Genomic DNA, 17,311 nt, shown 5'->3' with positions numbered 1-17,311 from the left:
TTAGAAGAGGAGGGTGAAGGACTTGCAAGTGCAATAAGGAATGGGGAAGGGTCTATACAGAAAGAAGCCAAAAGGCATGGACGATGCAAGTTGGATGGAGCTAGAAGCGAGAGCTGTGTCCACTATCAAGTTATGTCTGGCCGATGACGTGTTGTATCATGCCATGGATGAGGAATCATTGGCAGCGGTTTGGCTGAAACTAGAGCGTCGGTATATGTCCAAGTCATTGACAAACAAGTTGTATCTTAAGCAAAAACTGTATTGGCTTAAGATGGTAGAGGGTTCGGACTTGACTCAGAACATCAACATATTTAATCAGGTCATTAGTGATGTGGGGCAAGTTGATTTGAAGTTCAAGGAAGAAGACAAAGCGTTGATGTTGTTGAATTCCCTACCTACATTACCTACATGCGAGAATCTAGTTACGATGCTGAATTGGGGGAAAGAAACCCTAGAGTTGGAGGACATCAAGAGTGCATTATTGGGGTTCCATTAGAGGAAGAAGGCCAGCAATAAGGTTCACATGGTGAAGGGCTCGTGGCGAAGGGTAATCAGGATTGTGGGAGAGGCAAGTCTTGGAGCAGATTGAATGGTAATAAAACTCAATTACAGTCCATGAGGAGGAAGGACGTTTGTTGTTTTAAGTGTGGGAAAATAAGGCACATAATATTGGAGTGTTCAGAGTGAGAGAAGAGAAAGGCAAAAGATCAAAAGGATTCGTCAAAATCTACTAATTTAGTAGAAGAAGAAGACTCGAGGAGCAGTGATTGTGAGATGCTTTTTGTTTCATAAAGTTCAGAATGCCTCACGAATTCTTGGATCCTAGACTTGGGATGCTCTTTTCACATGACGCCCAACAAAGTCTGGTTCACCTTTTACATATTGGTGAGTTCTAATTACGTTGTAATGGGAAATGATGTTGTATGTAAAGTTATCGGAATGAGGGATATTGGGATCAAGATGTATGATGGTGCGGTAAGGACGTTATGTGGTGTAAGGCATGTATCTGATCTACAGAAGAATGACGTGGCACCTGGGTCCCACAAGGCAGGTTCAGGGCGCCACAAGGCACGGTTAATCAGGTATAATGCACCGGATCAAGTTTACGGGTTCGGGACATTACATTTATGGTCTGAAAATATTTCACATCTCTCTTTGTACAGATAATGCTTCTAAATTTTTAATGTATGAATCACTGCAGCCAATTCTAGATCATGGGTAAGATAATTCTTTTCATATTCTTTCAATTTTTTAAAGGCATACACCACAACTCTGCTCTGCTGCATCAAGACACATCTGAGCCTTTTTAAGGACACATCACTGTAGATCACATAACCATCACCTCCTGATGGAATTATCAATACCGGTGCAATGACGAGCCTCTTCTTCAATTGTAAGAACCCGAATTGTGTTGTACGGGTTAATTATGTAAAAGAGGGGTAAAAATGGAATTCTGCAGACTTCGTCGACGAGGCCATAATTCGTCAACGAAGGTAGAAGGCTTCTCGTCGACGAAATTCAGAGGTTCATTGACGAGGAAAAGCCTAGAGGTTTGGGAAAATTTAAATATCAGGGTTCATCGATGAAATCGTTGTCTCGTCGACGAAATACCTGAAGACCTTGTCGACGAGGACACCAATTTGTCGATGAAATCCTCCGGGTCAAAGGTCTTTATAAGGTTATTTTTGCCTTGCTTCATTGCTAAGTTTTGGTTTCTCTCTCTCTCTCTCTCTCTCTCTCTCTCTAAGATTCGAAGCTCTCTCTCTCTCTCTCTTCGATTCCTTGGTCGTTTGTCACCAGATTCACAAATCCAAAGTTACTTCAAGGATCAGTGAAGGATTCTCTACGTTTCTAGTGGATCGGAATCTCGTTTGGAGCGATTTTGGGTTTCGGGCCAAAATCGAGGTAAGACTCGGTTTTCATTTCTGATTCAGTATATGTGTAGTAGTATGGATTGTAAGTATGTTTTGTACTATGGTTTGTAGGTTTTGGAGTCTCGGTTCATAGTTTTGAGGACCGTAAAGTTCGTAATTGGAATTCGAGTTAAGGTAAGGGGATTCTGTTTATATCAGTCCATTTTCAAAATCAGGATCGGTAAGCTTGTAGGCTACGATCGTATGTATGTTATGACTACTTATTTGGGGAAATCTATTGGGTAAAAATATGAGATTTTGGAGTTGTAGTTTTTCGAAAAAATTGAGGATTTCGGGTATCATCTCTATTTTGTTTGGAAAACTGTTGTTTGCGTTAAAACTGTATTATTAAGGTGATCGTAATCCATATTTGCATAAACTATATACTTGAAATTGTAATTGATATGATTTTCCATAAACCAAATAAGTGTGGTATGTATGAATGTATGTATTTGTTCCAGGTATTTGTAAAATAGCTATGTGGCTGCTAATTACCGTACACTGAAATGTATAGGGACGTGAGTTCCAAAATGATTCCAGGTTTTGTGAAATAGGCTAGGGGCGGCTAATTACCGTACGCTAAGAGTGACCAGCTCTATATCCGAGGGTGTTAAATATCACCAGTCTAATTTTGGTTGGTCACCGAAGTGGTTTGAGCTACATGCTACATCGTATGTTGCAATGGATTCACAGTGGGCCTAGGTCGTCCCAGCGTAGTTGTGTATATGGCAATGTAATCGTGGTGAGACTAGGTGACCTTTGTGTAGCTGCGTATGTAGCAATGGATTCACTATTGGCTCTGAGTCGTAGATCTTCGTAGTTGCATATGACAATGTAATTGCTGTGAGACTAGGTGACCTTGTGTAGTTGCGTATGATGCAATGGATTCACCATTAGGCCCTGATCGTCGCAGCGTAGTTGCGTATGTAGCAATGTAATCGTTGTAAGACGAGGTGACCTGGTGTAATTGCGAACTAGTGTGACGACACTGACCGTATGTATGTATGTATGTATGTATGTATGTATGTATGTATGTATGTATATATGTATGTTGGGTATCGTATGAACTGGAATGGTTTTCTGAAAATACTTGAATTGTATGTATTTGTATGAAACTGTACGAATTGTTTCAAACTGTATCGTATGTATAGTGTTATGAAGTATGTAAAATGACACTGGTATGCCACACACTGATATAAACTGTTTTCTTCCTTACTGAAAGGCGTCTCACCCCGAATGTACGTACAATATTTTTCAGGGCCTTCAGGTAGTGGTAAGTAGCATCCTAGTGTCTGGAAGTAAGGGTGTCGTAGCTACTGCTAGTACCGTCTAGGTATGAGTTTTGGTATCTAGGTCGTCAGGATAGTTTTGTAGACACCTGGGGTATGTTTTGTACTATGGGAATGTATATCCTAGCTTGTATAGTATAGATTCTGGTATGATACTGGTTATGTATAAAAGACCGTATTTCGCTGCATATGTTGATGAGTATAGATGTTTGTATGTATGTATATGGGGCATCTGTGTACCCCACGGGGTCGGACCCTCTTTATATGATGTATCATGTATGTTTTAATTGATACAGAGACAAGTTAAGTTATTTAAATTCACCCCCGGGTCCCATTTTTGAGTTTGGGGCGTGACAGCTTGGTATCAAAGCTAACCAGGTTGTTAGGTCTTGCAGACTTGGTTAGGAGTATTGATGTGTATATACTAGAGTATAGGATGTAGGAAATGGGTAGTGTTGATCGAGGGTTGTTTTGTTGCTAGATTGGGATTTGTCAGTGGTATTCCATGTTTTTTCTGGGATGACGATTCTAGTAAAGGCAGGGTAGACCATTGACGACTTTCGTGTCGGTGTGACAGGACAGGCTTAGACCTGTGAGAGTAATAATTGACATGATTAGGTGTATGATTATGTTAACTGTGTACAATATAGGAATTCTAACTGATTCCTATTCTGTTTTCAGAATGGGGCCCAAAGATAATAACTTGGAAAGCTCCGAGGAGATGACAAACGATAAGTCTCCTTCCGTGTCTCGTGGTTTGGAGAGACAGGTGATTCAAGAGATTGGGCGGAGTGTTATGAGGTGCGAGAGCTCTCCTACTGATGCGAGGTGTACCATTGAGAGGTTCACACGCATGCACCCTCCGAAATTTATGGGAGGACCTGATCCAATAGTGGCGGAGGATTGGGTCGAAAAGACCGAGAAGATTTTGGAAGTCCTCCACTGCACTGAGAAGCAGAAGGGTACGCTACCTTCCAATTGACTGGGGAGGCAGGGCGATGGTGGATAGCAGTGAGTCTGCTGGAGAGGCAGAGAGCTGGTCCATCTAGTATGACGTGGGGCCGTTTCAAGGAGGTATTCTTCGAGAGATACTTTCTAGTCTCCACTCGGGATGCGAAGGCCGATGAGTTTTCAGGTCTGACACAGGGTACTTTGACGGTACAGAAGTATGCTATAGATTTATCGAGCTATCTCGATTTGCGCCGTACTTGGTTCTAAATGAGCACGAGAAGGTTCGGAAGTTCGAAAGGGGTCTGAGGAAAGACATCCTCCGTCTTGTGGGGATGCTGCAGATCCGTGAGTTCTCTGTCCTGGTGGATAAAACCACCATAGTTGAGACCGACCTTTGGGGAGATGAGGTAGTGTAGGTTTAAGGGAAGAGGCCAGTACCTTCTAGTCCTCAGAGTGGTCCTCGGCAGGGTCCGTGGAAGAAGAAGAAGAACTACAGCTTTGGTTATTGGCAGAACACCAAGCGGCTGAACTTTTAGGGGGATCCATCCTTAGCACCGTGTGCTAAGTGCCGTAAATGGCATAAGGGCGAGTGTCAGCCATTCTGGGGTGTTTGCTTCAACTGTGGCAAGTCAGGCCATATGAAGAAGAGCTGTTAGGAACCGAAGAGGATTATGCCTGCACCGAGTTAGAGAAGTGGAAGTAACCAGGTGCCTCGGGTGAATTACCAGGAAACCACGACTCCGGCGAGAGTATATTCACTTACTCCAGTAGATGCAGAACACGCTGGGAACGTGGTGATAGGTACCATGTTATTGCTTTCGAATAAAGTTGTTGTGTTATTTGATTCAGGGGCAACCCATTTGTTCATATCTGCTAGATTTGTGAAATTGTGTGGGGTTAAAACCCAACTTTTGGAGGAATGTTTGGCTGTAACTACACCGACTGGGAGTATAACAAGTTTGTAGTAAGATGTTAGGAAACTGCTCAGTTGTGATTCAAGAGAGACTGTTATCGACGAATCTTGTAGTATACGACATGTCAGGTTTTGATGTCATACTGGGAATGGATTGGTTGTTTTCCAGCTATGCGGTGATTGATTGTCGGAAGAAGGTGGTAGTGTTCAGACCTCCTGGGAAGCAGGAGTTTGAGTTCGCCAGATCGTGTGTGCGTTCTACGCCACAGATTCTATCAGCTTTAAGGGTAAGGAGGTTACTCTTGGATGGTTGTCAGGGGTACCTAACTTGTGTGAAGGAACTGCCACGGGATGAGTTGAGACTCGAGGACATTCGGGTGGTCAACGAGTTTCCAGATGTGTTTCCAGACAACTTACCCGGTTTACCTCTGGATCGTGAGGTGGAGTTTACGATTGAGTTGCTGCCTGGTAAGGCACCGATCTCTAAAGCTCCTTATCGGATGGCTCCAGAAGAACTTTGGGAGTTGAAGGAGCAGTTGCAGGAATTACTGGACAGGGGATTCATTTGATCTAGTGTTTCACCCTGGGGAGCTCCAGTATTATTTGTGAAGAAGAAGGACGGGTCGATGCGTATGTGCATTGATTACCGTGAGATCAACAAAGTGACGTTGAAGAACCATTACCCTTTGCCTCGTATAGATGATCTTTTTTACCAGTTGCAGGGAACGCAGGTATTTTCGAAAATCGATCTACGGTCAGGGTATCATCAGGTGAAAGTTAGATCTGAGGATGTAGCGAAGATTGCTTTCTGAACCAGATACGGCCACTATGAATTCTTGGTTATGCCGTTTGGGCTGACCAATGCACCGACAGTGTTCATGGATTTGATGAACAGGGTTTTTCATGAGTACTTAGATGGATTTGTAGTGGTATTCATTGACGACATTCTGGTATACTCGAGGAGTACGGAAGAACATGTGGAACATTTGAGGTTAGTGTTACAGATTCTGCGGGAGAAGAAGTTGTATGCTAAGCTGAAGAAGTGTGAGTTTTAGTTGAATTAGATCGCTTTCTTAGGCCATGTAGTGTCTAAGGGCGGTATCTCCATTGATCCCAGTAAGATTGAAGTTGTGGTCGACTGGGCTAGACCGAAGAGTGTGCAGGAGGTTTGGAGTTTCTTGGGACTGACAGGTTACTATTGTCGGTTCGTAGAGGGTTTCTCTAAATTTTCTAGACCTCTTACACGATTGACTAAGAAGGGAGTGAAGTTTGACTAGACTATTGATTGCGAGTAGTGTTTTCTCGAGTTGAAGCGTTGACTGGTTACAACTCTAGTTTTGACTATTCCATCGGGGAATGGGAGCTTTGTGATTTATAGTGATGCGTCCCTGAAGGTTTTGGGATGTGTGCTTATACAACAGGGTAAGGTGGTAGCTTATGCTTCTCGACAACTTAAGGAGTATGAGAAGAATTTCCCATACACATGATCTGGAATTAGCTGCTGTAGTATATGCTCTAAAGATCTGGCGACACTACCTGTATGGTGTTCAGTGTGAGATTTTCATTGACCACAAAAGCCTCAGGTACTTTTTCACGTAGCAGGAGTTGAATATGAGGTAGAGGCGGTGGCTAGAGTTGATCAAGGACTACGATTGCACGATCAATTATCACTCGGGAAAGGCTAATGTGGTAGCTGATGTGTTGAGTCGGAAGTCAGAACGTGCAGCAGTATCTGCAGTTGTAGCTCAGCATCATGTCAGGCGAGATCTGGAAATCCTGGGTGTGGAGTTGGTGTTTGGCGATCAGTAGGCTTTTGTTGCTAGCTTGGTGATCCAGCCGACTTTCTTTGATCATATTAAAGCCGCACAGGCTAATGATGCAGAGTTAGCTGAGATTGTGGAAAAAGTGCAGCAGTGTTTGGCTGCAGATTTTAATATCTCTGACAGAGGTGTGTTGAGATTTGAGACCAGGATATGTCTTCCAAAAGACGATGAGATCAGAAAGACGATTCTAGAGGAAGCGCATCGTTCTCTGTATACAGTACATCCGGGTGGTACGAAGATGTATCGGGATTTGCGCGAGTCCTTCTGGTGGAGTGGTATGAAGAGAGATATTATCCGGTTTGTGGAGCAGTGTCTGACGTGTCAGCAGGTGAAAGCTGAACATCAGAGGTCGGCAGGGCCATTGCAGCCTTTGGCTATTCCGGTGTGGAAATGGGAACATATTTCCATGGACTTTGTTACCGGATTACCGACAACGCTTCATGGGCAGAATGCTATTTGGGTAATTGTGGACAGGTTGATGAAATCTGCTCACTTTGTACCGATGAAGGTTAGCTACCCTTTGAGTAGGCTAGTTGATATGTACGTGCATGAGATTGTGCGAATGCACGGAGTACCGGTGTCCATTGTTTCATATCGGGGTCTAAGGTTTACTTTTCGATTTTGGAAGAGCTTGCAGGAAGCATTGGGGATGAAGCTTACTTTCAGTACAGCGTTCCACCCCCAGACTGATGGACAGTCAGAGAGAACAATACAGGTCTTGGAGGATATGTTACGGGCTTGTGTATTGGACTTCAGTGGTAGCTGGATTCGGTTTCTGCCACTAGTGGAGTTTGCCTATAACAATAGCTTCCAGGCTAGTATATGGATGGCACCGTTCGAGGCTTTGTATGGTCGGAGGTGTCGATCTCCTTTGTATTGGGATGAGGTCGGTGAACGTCAGGTTTTAGGACCTGAACTCGTGCAGTAGGCATCTGAGAAGGTAGGTTTGATCCGGGAGAGGATTAGATCGGCTTAGAGTTGGCAGAAGAGTTATACGGATGTTTGCCGCCGAGAGTTGGAGTTCGAGGTGGGGGGTAAGGTATTCCTTAGAATCGCTCCTATAAAGGGAGTGGCGAGATTCAGAAGGAAGGGCAAGTTAAGCTCGAGGTATATCGGACCATTCGAGGTACTTGAGCGAGTGGGTCCGGTAGCCTACAGAGTTGCATTACCCCCAGCACTCTCGAGGAGTCCACAATATATTTCACGTATCTATGTTGAGGATGTATGTGTTGGATCCGTCGCATGTTATCAGTTACGAGTCTTTGGGACTTGAGGATACTTTAGAGTATGAGGAGATACCTGTTCAGGTTCTAGACCGTAAAGTTCAAAAGCTTCTTACCAAAGAGATACCATTAGTGAAGGTATTGTGGCGGAACCACGAGGTTGAGGAAGCTTCTTGGGAACTAGATACGAAAATACGCCGGAAGTATCCACAGTTATTTGAGTAGTATTTGGATAACAGGGTGGTACGATACGTATGTATGTATATGAACCTCTATTACCGTATTGTATTTGGTGGTTAGTCTCTGGGAGAGTCCTGTTATATTGTAAGCTCCTGAGACCGTGTATGTATATGACCACGATATTCCTCCGCCATAAGTGAGGGAATGTATGTATGTATCATAATGGGGCTGTGTATAAATGGTCGTCATATTCTCTAGAGCATGTATGTATGTATTGTAACGGGACTGCGTATATGGTCATCGTATTCTCTAGAGCATGTATGTATGTATCGTAACGGGGCTGCGTATAAATGGCCGTCGTATTTTCTAGAGCATGTATGCATGTATCGTAACGGGGCTCGTATAAATGGCCGCCGTATTCTTTAGAGTGAGTGTGTATGTATTGTAGAGGGACTGCGTATAGATAGTCACCGTTTCACCTCAGAGTAGGTATGTATGTAGTAGTATGAATGTGGATGTAAAGAGAGATTGCAAATTTCGAGGACGAAATTTTTTGTAAGGAGGGGAGATTGTAAGAACCTGAATTATGTTGTATGGGTTAATTATGTAAAAGAGGGGTAAAAATGGAATTCTGCAGACTTCGTCAACGAGGCCATAATTCGTCGATGAAGGTAGAAGGCTTCTCGTTGACGAAATTCAGAGGTTCGTCGACGAGGAAAAGCCTAGAGGTTTAGGAAAATTTAAATATCAGGGTTCGTCGATGAAATCACTGTCTCGTCGACGAAATCCCTGAATACCTCATCAACAAGGACACCAATTCGTCGACGAAATCCTCTGGGTTAAAGGTCTTTATAAGGATATTTTTGGCTTGCTTCATTGCTAAGTTTGGTTTCTCCCTCTCTCTCTCTCTCTCTCTCTCTCTCTCTTTCTCTCTCTCTTCGATTCCTTTGCTGTTTGTCACCGAATTCACAAATCCAAAGTTACTTCGAGGATCAGTGAAGGATTCTCTACGTTTCTAGCGAATCAGAATCTCGTTTGGAGCGATTTCGAGTTTCGGGCCAAAATCGAGGTAAGGCTCGATTTTCATTTATGATTCAGTATATGTGTAGTAGTACGGATTGTAAGTATGTTTTGTACTATGGTTTGTAGGTTTTGGAGTCTCGGTTTGTAGTTTTGAGGACTGTAAAGTTCGTAGTTGGAATTCGGGTTAAGGTAAGGGGATTTTGTTTATATCAGTCCATTTTCAAAATCAGGATCGGTAAGCTTGTAGGCTACCATCATATGTATGTTATGACTACTTATTTGGGGAAATCTATTGGGTAAAAATACGGGATTTTCAGGCTATAGTTTTTCGGGAAAATTGGGGATTTCGGGTATCATCTCTATTTTGTTTGGAAAACTGTTGTTTGTGTTAAAAATTTATTATTAAGATGATCGTAATCCATATTTGCATAAACTGTATACTTGAAATTGTAATTGATATGATTTGTCGTAAACCAAATATGTGTGGTATGTATGAATATATGTATTTGTTCCAGGTATTTGTAAAACAGTTATGTGGCGGCTAATTACCGTACGCTGAAATGTATAGGGACGTGAGTTCCAAAATGATTCCAGGTTTTGTGAAATCGGCTAGGGTCGGCTAATTACCGTAGCTGAGAGTGACCTACTCTATATCCGAGGGTGTGAAATATCACCAGTCTAATTCCGGTTAGTCACCGAAGTGGTGTGAGACATATGCTACATCGTATGTTGCAATGGATTCACAGTGGGCCTAGGTCGTCCCAGCGTAGTTGTGTATATGGCAATGTAATCGTGGTGAGACTAGGTGACGTTTGTGCAGTTGCGTATGTAGCAATGGATTCACTATTGGGCCTGAGTCATAGATCTTCGTAGTTGCATATGACAATGTAATCACTGTAAGACTAGGTGACCTTGTGTAGTTGCGTATGATGCAATGGATTCACCATTGGGCCTTGATTGTCGCAACGTAGTTGCGTATGTAGCAATGTAATCGCTGTGAGACGAGGTGACCTCGTGTAGTTGCGAACTAGTGTGACGACACTGACCGTATGTATGTATGTATGTATGTATGCATGTATGTTGGGTATCGTATGAACTGAAATGGTTTTATGAAAATATTGGAACTGTATGTATTTGTATGAAATTGTACGAATTGTTTCAAACTGTATCGTATGTATAGTGTTATGAAGTATGTAAAATGACACTGGTATGCCATACACTGATATAAACATTTTTCTTCCTTACTGAGAGGTGTCTCACCCCGAATGTACGTACAATATTTTTCAGGGCCTTCAGGTAGCGGTAAGTAGCATCCTAGCATCTGGAAGCAAGGGTGTCGTAGCTACTGCTAGTATCGTCTAGGTACGAGTTTTGGTATCCAGGTCGTCAGGATAGTTTTGTAGACACCTGGGGTATGTTTTGTATTATGGGAATGTATATCCTAGCTTATATAGTATAGACTCTGGTATGATACTGGTTATGTATAAAAGACCGTATTCCGCTACGTATGTTGATGAGGATGTTTGTATGTATGTATATAGGGCATCCGTGTACCCCACGGGGTCGGACCCTCTTTGTATGATGTATCATGTATGTTTTAATTGATACAGAGATAGGTTAGGTTATTTAAATTCACCCCGGGTCCCATTTCCGAGTTTGGGGGGTGATGATCCTAAAAGCTCTGCTCACAGTCGTCGTTCCATTCAAACCTGACATTCTTCCTGATTAGTCACGTTAGAGGTCCTAATAATCCTAAGAATCCCTCTACAAAACGACGATAATATCCCGCCAGTCACAAGAAACTCCTAATTTCCTGAACGTTCCTCGACTTGGCCCAATTCACCACTGCCTCTATCTTGATAGGATCTACTGAAATTCCATTTCCTAATATAACATACCCCAGAAACACAACTTTATCTAACCAGAATTCACATTTGCTAAACTTGGCATACAATTCCTTTTCCCTAAGCATAGAAAGTACTAGCCTTAAGTGCGTCTCATGCTCCTTAAAACTCCTCGAGTAAACCAGTATGTCATCAATGAAAATCACAACGAACTGATCTAAATACTGATGAAATACTCTATTCATCAAATTCATAAATATAGCAGGAACATTCGTCAATCCGAATGGCATGACCAAAAATTCATAATGGCCATACCTAGTTCGAAACTCTGTCTTAGAGATTTCCTCCACCTTGACTTTTACCTAATGGTACCCAGAGTGTAGATTAATCTTTAAATAAACCCGTGTACCCTGAAGCTGATCAAATTAATTATCTATACGAGGTAGAGGATACCTGTTCTTAACTGTTACTTTATTTATTTCCTTGTAATCTATGCACATCCTCATAATTCTGTCTTTCTTTTTTATAAATAAAACTGGAGCTCCTCACGACGATACACTAGGTCTGAATATCACCTCTTTCAGATGACAGTCAATACTAGCATAGTTAGCTGCCAACCAATCCATACCAAGTATTACGTCAAATCTATGCATGTATAGCACAATTAGGTAAGTTGGTAATACTCTCCCATGAATATCTACTGGATAACCTCTGAGCACCTTACGACACCTCACCACTAACCCTATTAGTGTAGCTACTTACAATTCAACATCTAATAACCGTGTCTCGTCTCCAGACAATATAATGTATCCCGCAGACACAAAGGAATGAGTGGCACCCGAATCAAATAAAACAATAGCTTGATATGATAAAGTAGTAAAGGTACCTATCACGACATCGCCTGCGGTCTCAGCATCTCTCGGCGTCAATGCATTAACCTTCGTCGGGGTTGTATTCCTCTATTGGCCTTCACGAGGTGCCTGATAACCTCCCCAGTAAGGTTTGGGAGCAGGAGTGGTACCAAGTGGTGTAGGTCAATCTCGTACTAAATGTCCTGGTCCTCAACAGCGATAGCAGATGCCTCTCCCTACTCGATAATACCCTAAATGTTTCTTCCCACATGTTAAACAGACAGTGTAGGTCTGCATACCCTGAACCTCACGGCCCTCATCTCCTACCTCTGACTCCTGCCATAATTACCTTTGTTGATTTAGGTATAATCCCAAAAGGGGGGTGAATTGGGTATTTTAAAAATTCTTTAAAACTTATTCATCACTTAGTCCCTATGTCTAAATGTAACCAATTACTTATCAAGTTCGTGTGAGATTATTCAACAAACATACATGCAAGCTGGATATTGAAATGCTATGTGGAAAATAAAGAGATAAGGGAAAAGAGAATGCAAACGCAGTTTTTACGAGATTCAGCCAACCCAGCCTACGTCCTCGCTTTGAGCAACCCACTTAAGGATTCCACTATAATCCCTGCTTGTTAAATTGGGACAGAGCTTCCCTTACAATCCGCTTCTTACAAAAGGTATAGCTTCCTCATACTCCGCGGCTTACAAAAGATACAGCTCTCTCCTCACACCCGGTTCACAACCCGAACCGTGAAATCTATAAAATACTCAAAGTTCCTTCCAACAAAGCTAGTGAGTACAATTCAAATTCCTAATATAAAATCATATGATAAAACTTGAAACTCAGAATGTATGAAACGATACAATCGTTTATGAATGATTATGCTTCAATATGCAATTTCCCTTCTAACCAAAACTCCCAAGTAATGATATATTTAAACGCTTAGGAGAATATTAGGATTCTAGTTCACTTTGTAAAAATGCACAAATATATCTAATGTGAACTTATTCAAAAACTTTGTCTTGAATATTGGATCAATCAAAATCAACAACTTTCTTTCAAATATTCAATTCACACAATGATCTTTGTAATAAGCCAATACATACATACATATATATATATATATATATATATATATATATATATATAATATGATTTTCAAAGATCACAAACTGAATATATTATTTTTCAGAAAATATCTCTCAATAAAATATATATTTATAAATACCAAGGATATTTAATCAAGTGTTAATATATCTAAAATATAGATCCTTTAACAAAACACACACTTGAATCAAATCTATTTAACCAATGATAAAACCCCTTATCAAGTAGTGAGATTATCTAAATAATATATATAAAGTATACTCACTCTCTATCACTCAGCCTATTTTATCAATAGATTTCAAAATGAGTAGTTCTTTGAAATATATATATATATATATATATATATATATATATATATATATATATATCAATGGCAAAATAAACTTTCTCAAGTAACACACTTGTTAAGAAAAAAACTCTATATGGTTAGGAACACTCAAGAACAAACTCTTTAATGATATTCAATAACAGATGATGATCTGAGAAGCTCTTGAAAAACATTAAATGGATTAACCAAATCTCAATACCAAGTTGAAATCAAGATGTGTAAATGAATCCCCTTTGATTTTCTGAGTTGATTTGCCCAAACTTGATGAGTATGTGCAAGAGTGCAGACAATCGTATAGTAATGTGTTCGAAGTTCTCAAATCTCTTTTCAACAAGATGTTCTCTTCTTTTCTCGTTTGTCTTCACTTAGCACTAGGGTTTAGATGATGTATAAATAGATGATTTACCCTTAGAATCAATCCTAACCGTTGGATCAAAGAAATATTATTGATGCATTTGGAATTGCACAAAAAGACCCTAGGTTGTTTTATTCGAGTATTTCATTTAACCTAAGAGATAAATTTTAAAATTTCAATTCACCCCCCCCCCCCTCTTGGGAATACACCAATTCTAACACTATACAACATCAAGCACAATACCAGAGTTCTACTAAATCTGTTATATATATACAAACATCCACAAAAGGACCAAAAAGTACCCTAGGGTCATAACCCAAAAACCAATCTAACCCTAACTCAACTACTTACCCTTCAGACAGGGTAGTTCGGTCAACCTCTACTGCTACGGAACTCTATCCTCCATTCTATCTAGATTTCTTGAAATATTTGTAATGCTGGGGTGAGACACCTCTCAGTAAAGGAGATAAACTAATATCAGTATGTGACATCATGAGTATTATCGTGCTTAAACATAAACTGTACATAATATATTTATATTTGATAAAACTGGCTGTATAAATTTTGAGTAAAACATGATTCATCATATCATAATAAATAACGTATTAAATTCTGTAATCATGTAAATATCTTCTATAACTGTACAATAATGAAATATTACACAGGATGGATAGTTAACTGATGCCATGTATTACCCCCACATAACTAGGTTGTGCGGCCTATAGGTGGGACTTAACAATGGCTGGCTGACCACGCTAAGTCAAACATGAGTCTGTAAGTACAATAGGCTTGCCCCACCTGGTCTGGACTGCCAGCGGGACACCTGCACTATACTGAAACCACATCGATTGCCATCTCCCATACTCTATCTGAGATGTGTGGTAGCACTAACATGAACTTGTACTTGAACTTGAACTTGATCTGATAGCTATGGTACCGTGCTATGAAATCTAAACTAAGTCATTCAGGTTTTGATAACATACAGTACATTTCATATTACTGATACATAACTATTTCATATTTCAAAGTAATATCTGACATGATAATATTTTCTGATTTCTGACATAACATTCATAATTACGGTATCTGCGCCGACTGTAGATCACCACATCTGCGCCGACTATAAATCACGGCATCTGCGCCGGCCATATCATAACATATTGAACATGAAATTTCTGCATTGTTTAACATAATATTCTCAACCATAGTTCTTATACTGTTTTTATGGTTTTTTTGGAAACCGTCGTAACATGCTTATTTTGGAAAAATCATATTATTCTGATATAACATAATTTTCATGGAAATTTATACTCATGCCACACAAATGTAAGTAATACTCTAAACATAAAATCTGATCTAAAATCATATTTTTTTGATAAAATGTATTAAATTTATTTTCCTGTTCAACAACAGTATTCTCAAACACTATACTATAACATACGTAATTTCTAAAAATAAATGTTGTATATTAATAAATAATTTTATGAAAAATTCTGACTTAATTTATCCCCTTACTTGACTTACTGAGAAGGCTACAAATCTAACCAAACCTATTCCTGTGTGTTCCTAGCTCAACACTCTGAAATTTACATTTTCCCTAACAAATCAACAAACACCATTATAATGCCTTCTAATACATTCTCCTCAGTTTAGAAATACCCAATAACTTATAAAACTTAAAATAATCAACTTACCCAGATTTTTGGATGGTGTCAAATCAAAATTCTAATTCGACAATATTGTAGAAAATTTTCTCAGGAGTAACGTGGCGGCTTCCGATCATCAAATTGGCAAGAATCGAAGCAGGATTTGGAGAGAAAAGGTGAGAAAGACGGATTTTATAGAGAGAGAGAGAGAGAGAGAGAGAGAGAGAGAGAGAGAGAGAGAGAGAGAGAGAGAGAGAGAGAGAGAGAGAGAGGTTACATGCAAAAATTCTCATTGAAATCCCGATTTGAGCTTATTTATACAACTTTGAACACGTGACTTGGTCGACGAGACACGTCACCTCGTCAACGAGTCCAAGAAGGGAGTTCATCGACGTGCCTATAACCTTCGTCGACGAACTTTAGACCTTGATATTACCTTTTTCGGTATTTTTCCGTCGACGAGACACGTGGTGCACGAAGAACCTAAGAGGGAGTTCGTCGACGAAACCAGAGGGTTCGTCGATAAGCCCTACTTTATCCCCTTTTTGAATTACCTTTTCCTTCCACCTATTTCCCTCTCTCTTCATTATTTAATGGCTATTATTTTTCGGGTCTCTACAAAAGAGGTGAATATTTGTCAAGGTGAAGATTGTTGAACTGTGACTCATATTCAGAGGGTATACATTTGAAAACTATTACAAATTAGAATCATGATGCAATACAACTGTATATCTTATGAGAGTTCATAATGTTAGAGTCATGGTACAATACAATTATATATCATATGAGGGTATGTACAGTAGGTTAAAGTCATGGTACAATATAATTGTATATCATATGAGGGTACAATAAACTCCGCCTGTGATGCACTTAATGTCCTAATTTTTTCACACACAGCCGGTCCCAAGCCCGGGTTAAGGAGGAGGGTTGCGTTAGATAGTTGACAGCCAGCGTAAAATTTGTCAGATCACTATGATATGAATCCTTACTGAATATTTGCTGGGTTGTCCCCTACGAGCGACGCGTTGCACTTGAACCACCTGGGTGTAGTGAAAGTGGGCGAGGGTGGGCTAGGTTGTCGCCCCGAAGCGACGTGCTGTGTCAATGCCCGGGTACGGTGTCAAATATGCGAGGGTTCCTGCATCATTCTGAACATGAGTAAGTAAAGACGTTAGTTCAGGAAACTAGGATTAGATTAGCAACTTGGAATATAGGGACACTTACGGGTAAAAGCATGGAAATTGTGGATATAATGATTAGAAGAAGAATTAATATAATTTGCCTTCAAGAAACTAAGTGGGTGGGGGAGAAAGTTAGAGAAATCGATAAATCAGGATTTAAACTTTGGTACACTGGAAAAGAAAAACATAAGAATTGAGTAGGCATTATTATAGACAAAAACTTAAAAGATAACGTTGTGGATGTAACTAAAGTAAGGGATAGAATTATAAAAATCAAGATGGTATTAGGACAAGAGATAATAAATATCATTAGTGCTTATGCTCCTCAAGTTGGTTTAGCAAAAAATCTTAAGAGACAATTTTGGGAAGATATAAATAGTATTATACAAGGAATACTAGGGACTGAGAAAATATTTATAAGAGGAGATTTGAATGGACACGTTGGAAGAGAAAATAAAAATTATGAGAGGATACATAGAGGATATGGATATGGAGACAAAAATGAGTCTGGGGAGATGATCTTAGACTTTGTTATGTCATATGATTTTAGTATAATGAATACTTGCTTTAAGAAGAGAGAAGAACACTTAATAACCTTTAAAAGTGGACAAAATATAAGTCAAATAGATTTTTTTTTAACTAGGAGGGTAGATCGTTTATCATGCAAGGATTGTA

The sequence above is a fragment of the Malania oleifera genome, chromosome 5, assembly GCF_029873635.1.
Source record: "Malania oleifera isolate guangnan ecotype guangnan chromosome 5, ASM2987363v1, whole genome shotgun sequence".
NCBI lineage: Eukaryota > Viridiplantae > Streptophyta > Magnoliopsida > Santalales > Ximeniaceae > Malania > Malania oleifera.
Note: the sequence above shows the minus strand (reverse complement) of the source record.